This window comes from Canis lupus, chromosome 14 (genome assembly GCF_011100685.1).
Source record: "Canis lupus familiaris isolate Mischka breed German Shepherd chromosome 14, alternate assembly UU_Cfam_GSD_1.0, whole genome shotgun sequence".
NCBI lineage: Eukaryota > Metazoa > Chordata > Mammalia > Carnivora > Canidae > Canis > Canis lupus.
In genome coordinates, this window is record NC_049235.1 from 5,857,447 (window position 1) to 5,875,428 (window position 17,982).

The 17,982-nt window shown below is 41.6% G+C and overlaps 1 pseudogene; it reads right to left on the reverse strand.

Moving 5' to 3' along the window:
• Nucleotides 1-4,595: 4,595 nt before the first annotated feature.
• On the reverse strand, nucleotides 4,596-5,472 carry LOC119867007 (annotated as a pseudogene).
• Between the last annotated feature and the right edge of the window lie 12,510 nt (nucleotides 5,473-17,982).

Genomic DNA, 17,982 nt, shown 5'->3' on the forward strand with positions numbered 1-17,982 from the left:
AAAGTTCGGAATGAGTGGATTGCTGGGAAAACGTGAAAGGAAAAGATTGTTTTGACAGTGCCATGGGAAGGAGATGCTCAAAACACGATGAAAAGGAAGGGATTGAATTTTAAGATAAGAGAGCTTTTGCTGACATACATCATTACAGATTTCCATTCCTAGTCAACAACCCTTCTTTGCCTATATCTGAGAATTTTGATTTATTTTTTTTGTTTTGTTTTCCTCCTTCATTGCAACTGTATCTATAAACCTTTTGTATCAGACAAAGAACCTGTAGTGGTCCCGAATAATTAATATTGGTTAAAGATAAATTTGATTGTTTGTTCTCCGTGCATTGAATATGTACAAAATTTGTTGACCTTCAGTGAGTAAACTAGAAAAATTTGAATTTTTTATCCTGCTTTTCTCTTTTCATACATTTTTTCCCCTTTGTTTATGCTTCTGAATTCTTTTATGTGATGTTTTGCTGTCATACATAGCTCAGAAGGTTGGGTGTGGACAAGGAAAAACATTGTTCTGTGGCTGAACCCTAGGGATATGGAAGTAATTACATTTTACAGTGAAATTTAAAAATTTGAAGCCAAGATCAAAGCCAAACCAGAAAGAGCGAAGTTGACAATTGTGGAATTGTTCCAGTAAATTCAGGGCAACATTCAGTTTTATCTCAGCTCTGTGAATATTTCATGTGAATGTTGTTTTTTTATTCAAATTATCCCTTTAAAATAAAAGTAACCCCTTTATTAGAAATCAGGAGCACATCATGTTTTATGTAACAGTAATTACGCTGTTAATGCTTTTTTGTATTGGAAAGTGTTCTGAATTTAGAAAAACAACAATCCTAGGCATCTCTTTACCCTGAACCCTACTTTTAGAAGATTTCTCTGGGGGTTGTTTCTAGTAATAAAACTTGTCCAAGTTTGGGGTCAGACTGTCCTGGTTCAAGTTATGGCACCACTGTGTTTGAAACTTTACAAAAGCAGAGTTACCCCTATAATTTCATTTTCACTTGCTTGAAACCTGGTAATTTCTTGAGCAGGACAAACAGCAGTGGAATTACCATAGAAGTTATGCACCATTTTATCTGTATAGCAGCCAATTTAATATGATGGTTGCTGGGACACTTTAAGGACTTGCAGCCTTGTAAATATTTTTGAGATTGCAACATTCAAAAAAAAGAAAATATAAAAGAAAAAAAGGACTCTGTAGCTCTGTTTTCTTTGCTCCTACTTCAAAATTTGTTCTTGTTTCAAAATGTAGGCACACCCATGGTAATCTGTTGTTCATATGAATGTTCTCCATCTTGTTTTGGTAGAAAGAAGGTAGAGAGTAGTTGATGATGGGGGGCAAGCTGTTCCTTTTCTTTTAAAGTTATTTTAAAAAACTACAGAGTATTTCAAGCATATAAAGAAAGCATAAAGTGTTACATGGTTATTAAAACATGATGTGCATTCTTTCCACGAGCCTGACCATCTCTCTGCCAGGTGTCATGTCCTGAATTTGGGGTTTATCTCCCATCCAAGTACTAACCAGGCCCGACCCTGCTTAGCTTCCGAGATCAGACGAGATCGGGCGCGTTCAGGGTGGTATGGCCGTAGACGAATTTGGGGTTTATCATTCTCATGCATGTTTTTACACTTTGCTAAATACACATGTATTCCTAAACATAAATAGAACTGTAGTATGTGTTTTTTGCCCGCTTAACCAATTCCTGAATATATAGTATATTATTGTTAACTGTAAGCACGGTGTTGGTACAGTGTGACTCTGGAAATTTTCATCTAGCACCACTGAAACTTTATAGTGAACCTCAGCTCCTCATCTCCCCTAACAACCATCATTCTCCTTGGAGCTTGTATGAGTCTACTTTGGATGCCTTGTATAAATGGAAATTGTGCAGTATTTGTCTCTTTGCGGCAGGCTGCTTTCACTTAGCATAATGTCCTCCGGGTCCTTCCAGTGTTGTCACACATGGCAGGTTTTCCTCCTTTTTAAAGGCTGATCAATATTCCATTTTATGCATGTATCACATTTCCTTTATTCATTTGTCTGTGTGATGGATTTTTAGATTGTTTCCACCTTTTTGCTACTGTGAATCATGCAGCAATAAACATGGAAATGCAAATCTCTTTGAAATCCTGGTATCACATATTTTAGGTAAATATCCAGAGGTGGAATTGCTGGATCATATGACAGTTCTATTTTTAATATTTAAGGAACCTACTTTTATCTCTATAGTAGTTGAACCATTTTAAATTCCCATCAACAGTGCACAAGGGTTCCTCTTTCTTTACATCATCGCCAACACTTGTTTTTGTTTTATTTTTTTTAAGATTTTGTTTTATTATTTTATTTTATTATTTTAAAGATTTTATTATATTTATTCATGAGAGACACATACACACAGAGAAAGAGAAGCAGAGACACAAGGCAGAGGGAGAAGCCAACTCCATGCAAGGAGCATGACCTGGGACTCAATCCCAGGTCTCCAGGATCACACCTTGGGTTGAGGGTGGCGCTAAACCGCTGAGCCACCCAGGCTGCCCTATTATTTTATTTTTTTAAAGTAATCCCTCCACCCAGCATGGAGCTTGAACCTGGAGCTTGAACACTCAGATAACAGTCACATACTGTACTGATTGAGCCACCCAGGAGCCCCTGTTGGTGGTGATAGTGGATTTTTTTAGCCATTTTAACAGGTGTGAGGTGATAACTCATTGTGGTTTAATTTGCATTTCCCTGATGACTAGTGATGTTGAGCATCTTTTTATAATATCTGTTGGCCATTTGTATATCTTCTTTAGAGAAATGTCTGTTCATGTCCTTTGTGCATTTTTAATAGTGTTTATCTGGGATCCCAGAGTGGCTCAGCGGTTTAGCGCCTGCCTTCAGCCCAGGGCGTGATCCTAGAGTCCTGGGATCGAGTTCCGCATCAGGCTCCCTGTGTGGAGCCTGCTTCTCCTTCTGCCTCTGCCTCTCTCTCTCTCTCGAATAAATAAACAGTATTTTTTTAAGATTTTATTTATCTATCTTCATCTATATTTTCTGTTGAGTTCTAGAGGTCCTTATATATTATGGATATTAATTCCTTACCAGATATGTGGTTTGCACATTCTCCCATTCTCTAGGTTTCCTATTCACTGTATGGATTGTGTCCTTTGCTGTGCAAAATCTTTTTAGTTTGATATAGTCCCACTTGTCTGTTTTTGCTTTTGTTGCAAGACCAAAGTCATGAAACTTTTCCTCTATTTTTTGGGTAGGGTTCTAGAACCATTTTTAATACAATTATATGTTTCTGCCAAATCCAGGAAGAAAAGGTTTATGCATATATAACTATAATTTTTCCAGTTAACATCTGCAAGCATACATAGTAGTGATCTCAGTTTATAGATTCATCAGGGTCAGAGCAATTGACCAATGTCTCTTTACTGCTAGGCTTCACCTGCAGTAAATGACAAGATGCATCAGTGTCCTTTTGTTTCTCTTCTTTCATTCTCCTTGTTCAGAGACTCTGCAGTTCCATTGCAGCTCTCATCTCTAGCCAAAGGTAATCTTTTTAGATAAGTATTCAGTTGCTCTGAATTTTGCTTAGAATTATAACCTATTTAATCACAGAAGAACCCTTGCAGATGTGAAGTGAAGTTCAGGGTTACATAAAATGACATCACAGTTTTAAAGTCTAGCACAGATTAAAAACCACAGGTGCAGCATTTATATAAGACACACTGATGGGATGGCTGGGTGGCTCAGCGGTTAAGCACCTGTTCAGCCCAGGGTGTGATCCTGAAGACCCGGGATCAAGTCCCACATCAGGCTCCCTGCATGGAGCCTGCTTCTCCCTCTGCCTATGTCTCTGCCTCTTTCTCTCTCATGTGTATCTCTCACATGTATTCATGTGTCTCTCATGAATAAATAAAATCTTAAAAAAAAAAAAAGACATACTGATTATCTCTTAAACTGCATACTGACTCCATTAGAACATTATTTTTTATTATTATTTTTTAAATTATTTATTTAAGATCCCAGGACCCCAGGATCAACTTGAGCTGAAGGCAGATACTCAACCACTGAGCCAACCAGGTGCCCTTAGAACATTAGTTTTTAAATAAAGTAGTGCATATAGGACAATCAGTCACTCAGTTCACACAGCCTTGAGTTTTTCAGTGCCAACCACCGTTGGTCATGAAATGTGAGTGAGCTTGAGGCAATGTCCATTCCTAAGATTAAGCCACAGATTGGCTAAAGCTTTGGAACACCTCTACTTAAGAAGGCCATGTCTCTTTCTCCTTTCCTCAGTTTAGTTTGGGGTTGTTTGGTTGTACATGGCTGAAATGCTTTGGATCACTTTGCAAACGAGGAAAGCCAGTGGCCTAAAATTATAGCAGGATCTTGAGTAGACTGGTTTGTTCATTTCAGGCTGCTGGTAGGTAGGCCCCTCTAAGGCCCTTCATTCTTTCTTCTCTGACTCCTGGAACATTAATAAGAAGGTGAATCTGAGCATCATCTTCTCTAACTCTTTGAACCAATGTCTGGCTAAAGCTGGAATGTCCAATACAGTATATTTAAAAATCATCCACAGCAAGAGGTTCTACTGGTCTTCACAAAACCTGGAATTCCCATGAGGATGCCTGATCTTTACAATTGAAGTTAAGCTTCCAGGAAGCAGTTTGGTCCTTCTAATCCAAGCAGTCAGGGATTGAGTTAAAACACAAGCTTGAGGCTCCACATCCCTGGGCAGAAAGAGAGCTAGGGGCTGGTTGAGATGGTGGTGACTGTGTTGGTCCTCGTGGGTGTGAGTGTGGTCCACGGTCCAGGAAGCTGGTAATGCCTGTGGGTCAAATCAGATCCATGGTCCATTCTCCCAAGTAGGAAGCTAAACAGCCGATTTCTTGATTGTAGCCTGAAGCCTGAGTATGGCTCACAGGGTAGGGCCTCTGTATGCAGGAAGAGGAGGTGGACAAGGGATCTGGAAGCCAGGAGACAGAATTTGGGATCCAGATAGACATAGGAGCACTGCTGCCGGAAATAGCTGGGACTGAGGTGCTAGGGGAGGGAGTGAATTGGTTCTACTCTGTGAACTCACTTCCTGAGCTGGAGATGTCTTCTTTTTGGCAGATCTGACTTTGTTTTGACCTCCATTCTGTTGTTGCTGCTGCTTGATGGTAGCACTTAGCTCTTTGATACTTAAACTATACCTGTGCCCTGGAGCTGAGCAAATTGAACTTCAACACTACTCCTTCCGCATGATGTCTGGCTTCCAGGTCTTAGCAAACAGGGCTTCAAACACATCCAGCTGAGCCTGGGTAAAAGTCGTCCTCTCCTGACACTATTTGGGGGGAGGAGGGTGGTGGCCAGGTAGCCCACTGATGAGGGGTATAGCAAGTCCGTGCCCCAAGTGGTCAGACCCAGCCCATTGACTTGTGTCAGTGGGTTGCTTGAGATGAACCTTTGCGCTAAGATTGTTGGGAGGTGCATGCATCGTTGGCCCAGATCAGGGGTCCCCAGCAGGAAGATCTCACTTCTCCCGGGGTGGGTTTGGAGTGCAGGAACCAGTGCAGGACAGATACGCAGAGGTGCTCTTTCCCTGGCATCCTCTTCCTAGTTTTCTTCTAGGAGTCCTCAGCTTCCAGCCTTAGGTTTGCCTCTAATCCATTTCGAGTTGACTTTTGTGTGTGATAGAAGATAAGACTACAGTTTCATTCTTTTGAATGAGGCTATCTAGTTTTCCCAAGGTTATTTATTGAACACGTCCTTCCCATTTTGTGTCCTTTCCCTCCTCGTGCCCTCACTGGAGATCAGTTGATTGTGAATCTGTGTGGGTGTATTTCTGGGCTCTCTCTCCTGTTCCGTTGTCCTACATGTGTGTCTTAATGCCAGGACCAGTTTGAGAAGAATTCGCTTGACTCCTTATTTAAATATTTGATAGAATTTACCAAGTGAAGCTAAGCTGTTGGTCCTGTGCTTTTCTTTGTTGGGAAGCTTTGGATTACTAATTCAGTCTTTTTAATAGTTACAGATCTGTTCACATTTTCTGTTTCTTTTAATTCAGGCCTGGTAGATTGTGCATTTCTAGGATTTTCCCCATTTCTTCTGGGTTGTCCAGTATGTTGATGTGTAGTTCACAGCAGTCTTTCATGATTTTTTGGTATTGTCTTTATATGTCCTTTATATGTCTCCTCAGTTTCATTTCTGATTTTATTTACTTGAATATTCTTTTTTTCTTAGTCTGAAGGCTTGTCAATTTTGTTACTCTTTTCAAAAAACCAACTCTTAGTTGTGTTTTTTTCCTATTTGTCTACTCTCTATTTTGTTTACTTCTGCTCTAATCCTTATTGTTTCCATCTTCCTGCTTGCTTGGGGCTTAGTTTGCTCTTTTTCCAGTTCCTTGAAGTATAAAGTTAGCTTATTTAGTTGGGATCTTACTTCTTTCTTAATGTGGGTGTTCATCACTATGAACTTCCCTCAGAGCATTGCTTCTGTTGCATCTCATAAGTTTTAAGATGTTGTGTTTTTATTTTTGTTTTTTCCCCCCAAGATATTTTCTAATTTCCCTTTTCATTTTGTCTATGACCAGTTGCTTGTTCAAGAGCACAGTATTTAATTTTCACATGTTCGTGGACTTTTCCCATTTCCTTCTGCTTTTGATTTCATTCCACTGTGGTCAGAAAATACACGTGGTATGATTTCTGTCTTCCTAAATTTGCATAGTACATGTTTTCAAACAAGATATAAATTGTATCTGTTGAAAGCAAGTAGAGTTCCAAGGAAAGTGGACTCTGCAGAAGGAGATGAACACACAGGCTGTTTAGTAAGGAAGTTTTAGGATTAACACTTATGAAAGCAGAACTGGGCAGAAAGAGAGACGAGGCGGCTGCGGTGCAGTCACAGGGAAGGCCTCAGTGGATCCCAAGGGGAGTGAGGAAGGAGGGATAGGCCTTCAGAATTATCCCAGGTTGGGGTGAGGGGCCATGCGTGGAGCAGGAGTTGGATGCAGGCTGCCCTTGGAGAAGGGGCACAACTTGGGTGAGGCGACCCTTTTCGCCTGAGAGCTGTCGGCTTTAGCACTCCTGGTAGCTGGGGGAGGAGACCCTGCAGCCGAGGCGTCGCAGCACAAAGATCACAGCGTTCACTGCAGCGCATATCGTATGTTACTGTACTTGCCTTTCTGGCCTAATGTTATGTTTTTGAGATTTATTTATATTAATATCTGTGGCTCTAGCCACTCATTTTTATTGCCTCGCTGTATTGTTTGTTTGTTTTTAAAGATTTTACTTATTTATTCATGAGAAACACAGAGAGAGAGAGAGAGAGGCAGAGACACGGGCAAAGGGAGAGACAGGCTCCTCGCAGGGAGCCCATTGCGGGACTTGATCCCAGGACTCCAGGATCACACCCTGAGCCGAAGTCAGACACTCAACTGCTGAGCCTCCCAGGCGTCCCTGTATTCAGTTTTATAAATCCCTCACATGGTCTTTAATTTTTTTAAAAAAAATTTAAAAAGGTTTTATTTATTTATTTGAGAGAGAGTACATGCAGAGTGAAGGAAGGAGGAGCGGAAGAGGGAGAAGCAGACTCTCTGAGGAGCAGGGAGCCCAGTGGGGCTTGATCCCAGGACCCTCAGAACATGACCTGAGCTGAAGGCAGACGCTTCATTGACTGAGCCACCCAGGAACCCCACCACAAATATTTTAGAGATGTATTTATTTGAGAACGAGTGTGTGAGCATAAGTGTGTGTGTGTGTGGCGGGGGGGGGGGGGGTTTGCAGAGGGAGAAGGAGAGAATCTCAAGCAGACTCCCAGCTGAGCAAAGAGCCTGACTGGGGGCTCAATCTCATGACCCTGAGATCATGACTTAAGCTGAAACTCAGAGTCAGACACTCAACCGCTGAGCCACCGAGGCACTCCTACATTTCCCTATTGACAGATGTTGAAGTTTTGTAATTTTTCACTATTGAAAACATGTGGCTCTGAGCATTATTTCCTTAGTGCATGCACTTAGTTCATCTGGGTCAGTATAACCAGAAAATTCCTGGGTCTTAGGATATGGACAACTTCAAATTTAGTACCCACGGTGTAATGATATTGCTCTCTGCAGTGGTTGTACCTTGCTGTGTACCCCCAACACACTTGTCATCAGACTGATTCTGCCCGGTTCGTGGGTATGAATTGGTATCTCTTTGAGGTTTTAATTAGAATTTTGTTGAATTCCAGTGAGATTGAGAGTTGATGTGTTTGCTGGCTCCTCGGGTTTCTATTGTGAAGTGTGTATTCCAGTTATGTGCCCATTATCCTTTGGTTTCTTTCTTTCTTTAAACATTTTTTATTTGTTTGAGAGAGAGAACACAGGGAGAGGGAAAGGGAGAAGCAGACTCCCCACTGAACGGAAAGCCTGATGCAGGGCTTGATCCCAGGACCCCAAGATCATGACCTGAGCTGATGGCAGATGCTTTAACCGACTGAGCCACCCAGGTGCCCCTCCTTTGATTAATTTACGTTAATTCTTAGGCAGTTTTTATATATTTTTCTTACCTATTCCTTGTTGTCCATATATGTGTACAAATAGCTTCTCCTGGTTTAGGGCTTGATTGTTCACTTTTAAATAATACCTTTTGCTGAATAGGAGCTTCTTCTTTTAATGCAGTCAGATTTCATCAGTCCTTTTTCTTTGGTGTGGTTTCCTTTTTCCTTTTTTTAAAAAAATATTTTATTTATTTATTCATGAGAGACACAGAGAGAGAGAGGCAGAGACACAGGCAGAGGGAGAAGCAGGCTCCATGCAGGGAGCCCAACATGGGACTGGATCCCAGCACTCCGGGATCACAACCTGGGCTGAAGGCGATGCTAAACAGCTGAGCCACAAGGGCTGCCCGGCCTTGTTTCTTTGTGTCTTATTGTGCAAATTCTTCAGGGTAGGTCATATATTCTGCGTTTTCTATGGAGAGTTTTAAAGTTTTGCTTTGCACAGTCTCCCCTGTAATCTATCTCAAAGGGAGTTGTGTGTATATTGTGAGAGGTAGAAACTTCATTCTACTGTCTTCCAGAAAGCCAGTTTTCTTGCAGCCCTTACTGTGAGGGGTGCATCTTAGCCTCATGGCCCTTCTGTCATATTTCCATCTGTGGAGATCTTCTGGGAGCTATTTTGTTGCACTGGTCTACCTCTTTTCCTGCTCCAATTTCACACTTTATTTTCTTTATTTCTTTGTGGTGTCTTGTGTGGTGGAACAAATCCTCCCTTCTTGCTCTACTTAAAAATTGTCCCTTCTTATTGTCTTTTGCTCTCCCATATGCATTTTAGAGTCATGTTCCATGAAAAACCTTCCTTTGATTGAGTTCATGCATTAAATTTATACATTAATTTGAGGAGAATTGATATCTTTATTGAACACTAGATGTTTTTCTGTTGATGTCTTATTTAATACCTGTATGTAGATCTTCTTACTGTACACAAAACGTTTATAACTTTACCTTTCTACTAAACACTGACACTTTCATGTTAATAAGTATCTTTACTAACAATTTAATGACAACATAACAATCCATTACGTGGCTCGACAGTCACTTATTTAACTCACTTACTTAACGGTGCTCCTATTGACATTTAGATAAACATACTTCACAGTGATTATTCTGGAACTCCCATCTTTCCTATCACAAAATTATATATGCAGCTATGTTTTATTCTCATAATGCTAGGATATTCTGTATGATTAAATATCTGAGATGTTGATATGTTCAGATGTAAGATATAAGAAATATAGATCTAACTTATTTTCTTCCCATGTGGTTAACCAGTTTTTGCGTACTTTGTCCTTTTGGTTTGACTGACCTTGCCTGTTTTATTCACCATCCAGCAGCCAGCAACAGTGCACTCAATAAATGTTTGAATATGTGGACCAATTTTTAATATTTGTTTTAGTTTTAGAAGTGTTACTCCTTTCCATTGATCTATTGATTCTAAGCCTATACCACAGTTTGAATTATCAGACCTGGTAGTACAGGACCCCCTTCATCATCATCATCATCATCATCATCATCATCATTATTACTATTTTTCAGATTTTTCTGGGCGATTTCTGGATCCTTTTCCTTTCACATGAACTCTAAGACTTTTTAAAGATATTATTTATTTTAGAGAGAGAGTGTGTGTGCAGAGGGAGAGGGAGAATCTCAAGCAGACTCCCCGCTGAGCGGGACTCCAGACTTGAGGCTCGATGCCACAACCCTGAGATCATAACCTGAGCAGATGTCAAGAGTTGGACAGTTAACTCACTGAACCACCCAGGCACCCCTGTGTAAGCTTTAAAAGTTCGTCATTCTTCCTTTAAAACTGTTATGATTTTGATTGGCAGCATATTAGTTTTTTGAAAATTTAAAGGCATTTACATTTAAATTTTCTGGCCTAATAAGTACTGCATATTCATCTAGTTTGCAAATTCTGGAACTTTTTGGTTAGAGAAGATAAATCCCCAGATTTCTTTTTCGATTAAAATTCAAGGCAATTAAAGAAATTCATTGCAGCAAACAGAATCATGCCACATGTTTATTCTGTAAAGACAAAATGTTTTTCTATATTGAGCAGCACTTCAAAGGGTTTGCCTCCTCCTCACAAAACATGGCTCGCATGGTACCACATGTTCCCTGTCCAGACAGATTCTTGAAAATAGATGATAATTTATGTGCTATTTGGTCAAATAAGTGTTTTTTTTTTTTTTTTTTTTTTTTTTTTAAACATAGCCTACTTTCTTCCACAAATCTTTAAAGGAATTCAGGGCCCTTACTTCTCTGATATACCTTTTTAATGGTAAGGAAATAGGATTCAAAGCTTGTCCGGCATGAGGGAAGTCTGCATAACTCTTTTTCACACCTGCTTGGATTCTGGCAGTGGTATTTGCTAAGTGAAAGATGAAGGCTGGTTTGTCATATATTTTCACAGAGCACTGATGGCTCCAGGCCAACTTGTTTAGCCTTTGTCTTTTTTCTTGCATAAAACTGCCTATTTTTCACTTCAAATGGGGGTGTTAGGCACTCCAGAGATGTTTGTTCTTGTCGTGTGCACACCATCTGTGATCTCCTGGCATCTTAGACAGGTTCCCAAATTGGCCGAAGTGTTCGTCAGTGTGCAAAACGGTCGGGATCCTGGCCTGTGTCGGCTGTTGTAACCGGCGCTGCAGCACTCACCTGAAGTCTCCTACATAGGGGCTGTGGGACCCATTTTTGAAGAGTTTAAATAAATTCTTTAGAATGATTTTAGATGTGCGGAAATGTTACAAATATAGTACAGAGAGTTCCCATGTGTCCTTCACCCAGTTACCCCCGTTGCTGACTCTTACATTATCATGCTGCATTTGGCACAATTAAAGAACAAATATTGGTACATTACTATTAACTAAAACCCACACTTTATTCAGATTTCACTAGTTCTTCCCTAATGTCTTTTTCCTGTTCTAGGACCCACCCAGGATATCAAGTTACATTTTTGTCATCCTGTCTCCTTAATTTCTTCTGGCAGTTTCTTAGACTTTGCTTGTTTCTGATGACATTGTCATTTTGGGGAATACTGGCCAGATGTTTTGTAGAATGTCCCTCGGTTTGGGTTTTTCTGTTTTCCCTGATTACACCGGGGTTTATGGGTTTTCGAGAGGAAAGCCACAAAAGTGAGGTGATATTCCTACCACACTGTATGAAGGGAACATGCCATCATCATGACTTACCCCATGATGTTAACCTTGATCACCTGGCTAGGGGTAGTGTTGGCAGGCTTCTCCCTGTAAATTTATTCCCCACTGTCTTCCACACTGCTTTTCAGAAGCAAATCACTAAGCACAGTGTAGATTCAATTTAAGAATTTTGTTAATTGTGTCCTCTATGTGTGTCCTGTTATGTTTAACCCATGCCTGTTATTTTTTTATATTCCAAATACGTAGATTTTGTGTTTCAAGCTCTAAGAATAAAAAAAGTTGTCTAGGCTTAAGAAAGATTTGAAGTAGTTCGTAGCCATGTTGAATCTTTATTCCATTCCTCTAATGTTTGTTTTTTTTTTGTTTTATTTAAAAATTTTTATACCCTGGAGGCACCTGGGTGGCTCTGTCGGTAGAGCACGAAATTCTTGATCTCTGGTATTGAGTTCAAGCCCCACATTGGGTGTAGAGCTTACTTTTAAAAAATTACAAAAATCTTTATGCCCTGTACACTACATTCTTGTACCATACAGGCTGCTTTGTTCTGCTCAGATGGCTGTACAGCTTGTACTTTGTATTTCTAGCCCAAGGGAGCTTCAGTTCTCTTGTTGTTGGGGAAAAAAGTTCAGCATAAGAACATGTTTATCCATATTGAAGCTTATCTAGTAAACATCACAATATATTCTGCGTAATATGATGGAAATCTTTTTTGTATATAAAATTATGTTAAAGATTTATGAGTTCTCATGCTCTTGGACACCTGTCCTGATATCATAATAGGCGAGCCTGCCACACACCTGTCACCTGGAAAGCAGCTGAACTTTAGGAGTTCAGATTACAGATCGCTTGTTGTCATGTTGTTTGTGGGGTGAATTTCTCAATGACTTTGATTTTTTTTTTGTCTGATTACTCATGCACTCAAGTGACTTTATTTACATTTCTACCTCCAGTCAGTTTCTAAGTAAAAATTTAAAAAGGGGGAAAGAATTTTAAAAGAATAATGTATCTTTGTTTTAGCATCTAATTGGAATGTTCTTGAAATAATATGTAAATTAGGTTTTTGTTCATTAAATCAACAGTTTATGTGTTCTTAGGGAGCTTAACTGTTTCAAAAAATCTCGTGAGAAATTGATGATGTCCCCAAATATCAATTCTGCAAATCCACATCTGCAGACACTTAATTTCATAGAGAGATGTGAGTGTTTCATAGAGCAGGACTGGTTAGAGCGTATTTTCAGAACATGAAAAACTTCACATTCCTTCTTACCATGAGCGTATTTAAGAAATCGTTTTGAGTATGTTAGAATATTTTGTCTTGTAGCCAGTCTTGGAGTTCAGTCCGAGGGGGAGAAGTTAAAAAAAATACATTTTAAAAATAAGTTTTTGCTCACTTCATGACCACTTGGTGTGACAGCTCAGAATCAGAGTACCGCTTTGAATCAACCACACGGGAAATCCTTTCCCTGGCCCCTTAAGGCTACTTTCAGTCCGTCAAAAGGTTCTTAAATTCCTGTGGGGGATTCCCACCTGTTCTATTCTAAGTCTCTTTTAAGGTGCTTATACATATGTAGAATGTAGAATAGTATTGCATACATTTCTGTCTCAGTTGTAAGAGAGCTGTTCAGTGTACCGTTCCTTTGTTTTAAGATTAGTCATTCTTTTTTCTAAGTATAGGTGTGCAAGAGTGAGAAAGGCTGAGCAGTTTCAAGTGGAGTACAAAGAATTAATTTGTCCTCAGGTCAGTTAAAGAGCTATTGTTAAGTAGACAATCTTTGGGTAGCTGCTGGCTCTTTTATAGTCAGTAAGGAGAGCTGTGCAGAGCTTTGCATCCGGGAGCTCCCTTCCCTCCCTTGGCCCATACTCACACCCACTGTGGTCTTGCTGCTGAGCTGCGGGCCCTCCCCTCCTGGGGGCTCAGAGTCAGGCATATTTCTGCTGCTCATATCTGGCAGGTACGCTTCCTGAGGTTGCTTTTCAAATCATTGTCCTAAGGCCTTAAAGTGATCTTTAAAAAGAAGATAAATATTGAGCCATTTTGGATGGGAGGATATACTGGCTGAAGCGTCATGCGCTGTCCTGTGTAACTGGTACACTGCAAGGAAGTCCATCAGGAAAGTTCTGTGTGGACCCACTGTGCTGTGCCCTGGACACTTGCCTGAGCCTGTGTGAAGGGATGCCATGGCTTCTATATGGACACTCATGTCTGTTGAGTCTCCTTGCCCCCCAGGAACATGTGAACCACCCGTCAGCAGTAGATGGGAGCCTACCATCAACCCTACGGCTCTACAGGCACGCTTGGAAGGTCTTAGAACCAAGTGCACATTTTCTAGCGTGAGAGGAAGACACATCTGTGCACAGAAGGCAGCCCCTGGGCCTGGTCTGCTATGTCCTGCAGCACCTACCCAGACCTCAGTGGGTTTGTTCCAGACCTCAGAAAGAGGAGGGCAAGTGCATGGGGAACAGAAGCTACCTTTTTCTCCAGGCATTGAAAAGTCCTCTCGCCCCTATTGGAAAGCCAACAAACAGTTGGCTTTCCAATAAAAACAACAAAAAAAACCCCAAAAAAAAAACAAAAAAAAAAAAAACAAAAAATTCCTCCTGAATTACCCTGGTTCATCTCCAGACCTTTAAACTAAAGTTTTTTTTAAAGATTTAAAGAGAGAGAGAGAGAGAGAGAGAGCGCCAGAGCCAGAGCCAGAGGGAGAAGCAGGCTCCATGCAGGGAGCCTGACGTAGGACTCGATCCCAGATGGGATCATGCCCTGGACTGAAGGCGGCCCTAAACTGCTGAGCCACCCAGGCTGCCTCAAAAACTAAATTTTTTTTGTTCTGGTGCCAAGAAGATTCAGATCTGTCAGGATGCTTTAAACTTGTTAATTCATCTCTAATTTTCCCCTTTTAAATTGTGCTCTCCTCTAAGGTCCTCTTTTTTTTTTTCTCTCATTGTTAAAGTAGAGGAAATTGTACATTTCCCTCAGCCCTCGTTGGGCCGTCTGTGCTTCTTGGTGGATTTGAGTGGATCAGGAAGTGACACTCTGCGTCGGAGCTGCAGGGGGGTGCTGTGTGGGCCGTCTTATGGATCCCAGCTCCACCTTGGTGGGAGACAGGCTGTCTTCAGAGCCAGAGTACATTTGGGCATGGTTTCCTAGCTGTGCCTGGATTCCCTCTTGCACTACATGGTTTTCCAACTTTATCTCCTTAACACAGAGATGCAGAGACATCACTCTTAATGTTGCATTATCCATCAGATTTTGACTTGATCCAAATCAGAGCGTCTACAAGCAGGTTGCATAGGGGGATGGAACACGTGTGCCCAGAAGGTTGACTCCTGTCCTGTGGGCTATTGTTAGCATTCATTCATTCAACAGACATTTATTTATTAACGTGCTCATTTTGAGCCAGGCTCTGTGATGAGGTAAAGGTCTGGAAATAAAAAGACTCAATGCTGTCTTCAGTAAGCTTCCAGTCTAGTGAAGGAGGGCAGGGTAGTGGCAGCTCTGATGTGGAAGCACCAGGGAGGGCCTGCAGTCCAGATACTCAAGGCAGCCTTCTAGAGAAACTGACATAAGACCCAGGTCTGGGAGGATAGATACAAGGAAACAGAGAACATGGGGATTGTGATAAGCAGAGGGGAGACAGAAAGCCAGGGGAAATGTCAGGCTCTGTGGGTTGCTCTCAGGGGAGGTTGCTCTGGATTCAAAGGTTAAAGACTAAGGAACGTGCTGGAAACTGCAGGGCATTAGGACCTGTTCGAGGTTAGGGTTTATTGAAGAGAATATCTCAGACAGTTTCGTTATGAACACATGCCAACATTTTATTGTAGCCTTGCAGTGCAAGGGAAGTCTTGCAGTACCAAGATTCACTCTTGGTAGGGAAGAAAGAACGAATCCTCATTGAAAAGAATGGTTAAAAATCTCTAGACTCTAAGTAGTCTAGTTGATAATTGATAGTCATCTGGGTGAATAGTAATGAGTTCTGCAGAACAAGCCTTAATCTTTTTAAAGTTCATTTTAAAATTGCATCAGAGGGCAGCCCGGGTGGCTCAGCGGTTTAGTGCCGCCTTCAGTCCAGGGCCTGATCCTGGAGACCTGGGATGGAGTCCCACGTCGGGCTCCCTGCATGGGGCCTGCTTTTCCCTCTGCCTGTGTCTCTGCCTCTCTCTCTTTCTCATGAATAAATAGATAAAATATTTTAAAAAGTATATATATATAAAATTGCATCAGAAAGAAAAAGAATTGTATCTGGAATGCGGTTGGTTTCTCCTTGCTAGGATGTTGTGAATAAATAGTAGGCAACCTGGTTTCGGTTGCAACCTGGTTTGGGGCAGTTTTTCTTAAGAGGTTCAAGGTCACAGTAGAGTGCAGTCCACTTTTAAGGGTTCTGCTGATGAAGAGCTTGGTAACCTAAGTTGAGGGGAGTTTGGATTTTTATCCTGAGGGGAGTAAGGGACCATTGCCACTGAGTGAAGTCTAAACCCCAGCCATCAGGGTGGGCATGGTTGAGCCGTGGTGTGAGGCTGCTGTGTTAGCAGAATAGTCTCATTTTCTAGGGAAACACTGTTGAGGGCTTCCACTCTAGGTGTGTCTCTTCCTACCCCGCAGCCCGGAAAAGCTGAGACAGCTTTGTAGCTGGGGAGTAGAGGTGGAAGTTTTGCCGTTGCTTTTCCTCCAGCAGAGTTAGTTTTAACTTACTCAGTTTTACACGATGATTGTTCTGACCACAGTGAAAGAAAATACGATAATGTTAAGAGGATTCTGAGAAGGTGTTGTAAGAAGCAGGCAGGCTGGGATAAGGGCTCAGAGAAAGGAGTCCAAGGCCCTTCTGATGGAATTGCCCTGTGTCCAGCCCCAGCCCCATCTCCCTGCTCTTCTCCGTTGCTGGGCCTGATCCCATCTCTGTCCTGAGGCACCAGAGGCGGCCTCGGAACCATGCTGTCTTCTGGCCTTGGCCTCGAGGCTGTTATCGATATTCCTGCTCTAGTTTGCTCTCATTACATAAGATTATGTCCTTCCATGGGAGTCTGCAGGCAGAGCCTCCTTCTGTGCATCTACTGGGGTTAAAGTAGAAACTTCAGAGGTGCCCCCGCCCCAGGCTGCGTATCTGCTGGCATGGGGGGCGGAGGGGGGAATCTGTGTTGTTAATGAAGTCGTGGTGTCATTGTGGGCAGAGGTGTAGACAGGCTGCAAGAAATATCAGGGAACCTGACCTGGGGTAGGTCTGCGGTGTTTTGGAGGGGGAGGGGAGGGCAGTCGCACCCCACTGACTACTCGCCTTTGTCATGTCCATGGCCTCAACTGTTCCTGCGTCTTCTCTGTTTTCTTTTGTTGTAACATTTCATCGTTCTCATGTCAACACATTGCCATGAAAATAATGCTCTGCAATTAACCAATTGGGATTGAATGGGCATATTCGAATCTACAGTTTCTTCTAAACTTGATGTGACCAGCAACCTGTTTTTAGCTTTTATTCCTGTTAGAAATCCATATTCAAAATATATAATTATTCTCCTTTTTTTTTTTTTTTAATGTTATCCAGATTGCAAAAATACCTGCCTCCAAGAACTCCGGAAGACTTACTTTGTGGGCGCAAAGGTAGTGAGTCATGCCTGCAGGCTTGGAAAAGAGTTTATTAGAACCTCTTTGAGAGGCTTCCCAGGCAACCATTTATACACTCATGAAAGGATGCAGAACGAAGAGATTCACACTTGGAAATTTTAATCTTCAGTTGCATTCCCTGTCAGATCAAGACCTCCGTTTGTGTTTTGTTTGTTAAAAAGAAGTAAGTGAAAAAAGCTTAACAATTAAAGAAAAACTCCCTAAGACGTGTGTGTGTGTGTGTGTGTGTGTGTTGAATTGTGTTGTGCTTCATACTTACCTTTTGAACAGTGCTCCAATGGTGGGAATGCTTGTGTGTGTGTGAATGCTGGCTTACTTGGGAAAGTAAGAGAGGAGTTACTGCTCAAACTGACTTTGGGTAGCCGGGAAGTTATTTGAAAAAAAACAGGTGATCTTTTCACGTGCCTGTTTCGGAGTTTGCAGTCATCAAGAGAACTTCCAGCATGTGGAGAAGAGAAGTTGATTCATCATTTGCTGCTGCTTTGAGTATTCATGCTTGAATTTGTGTTTATCCGTCCGTCTGCCTTAGATTCTGCTGGCGCATTCTGCTCTGCAGCGTGAGGGCAAATGTGGAGGGGCCATCCAAGAACAGGAATGGGGGACTCTTCCAGCAAGCAGACACAGGCTCCACTTGCTAAAGATTTCCCTCTAACTCCTCACTTTCATCCTCCCTACAGAGGTTTCTTCTTGGAT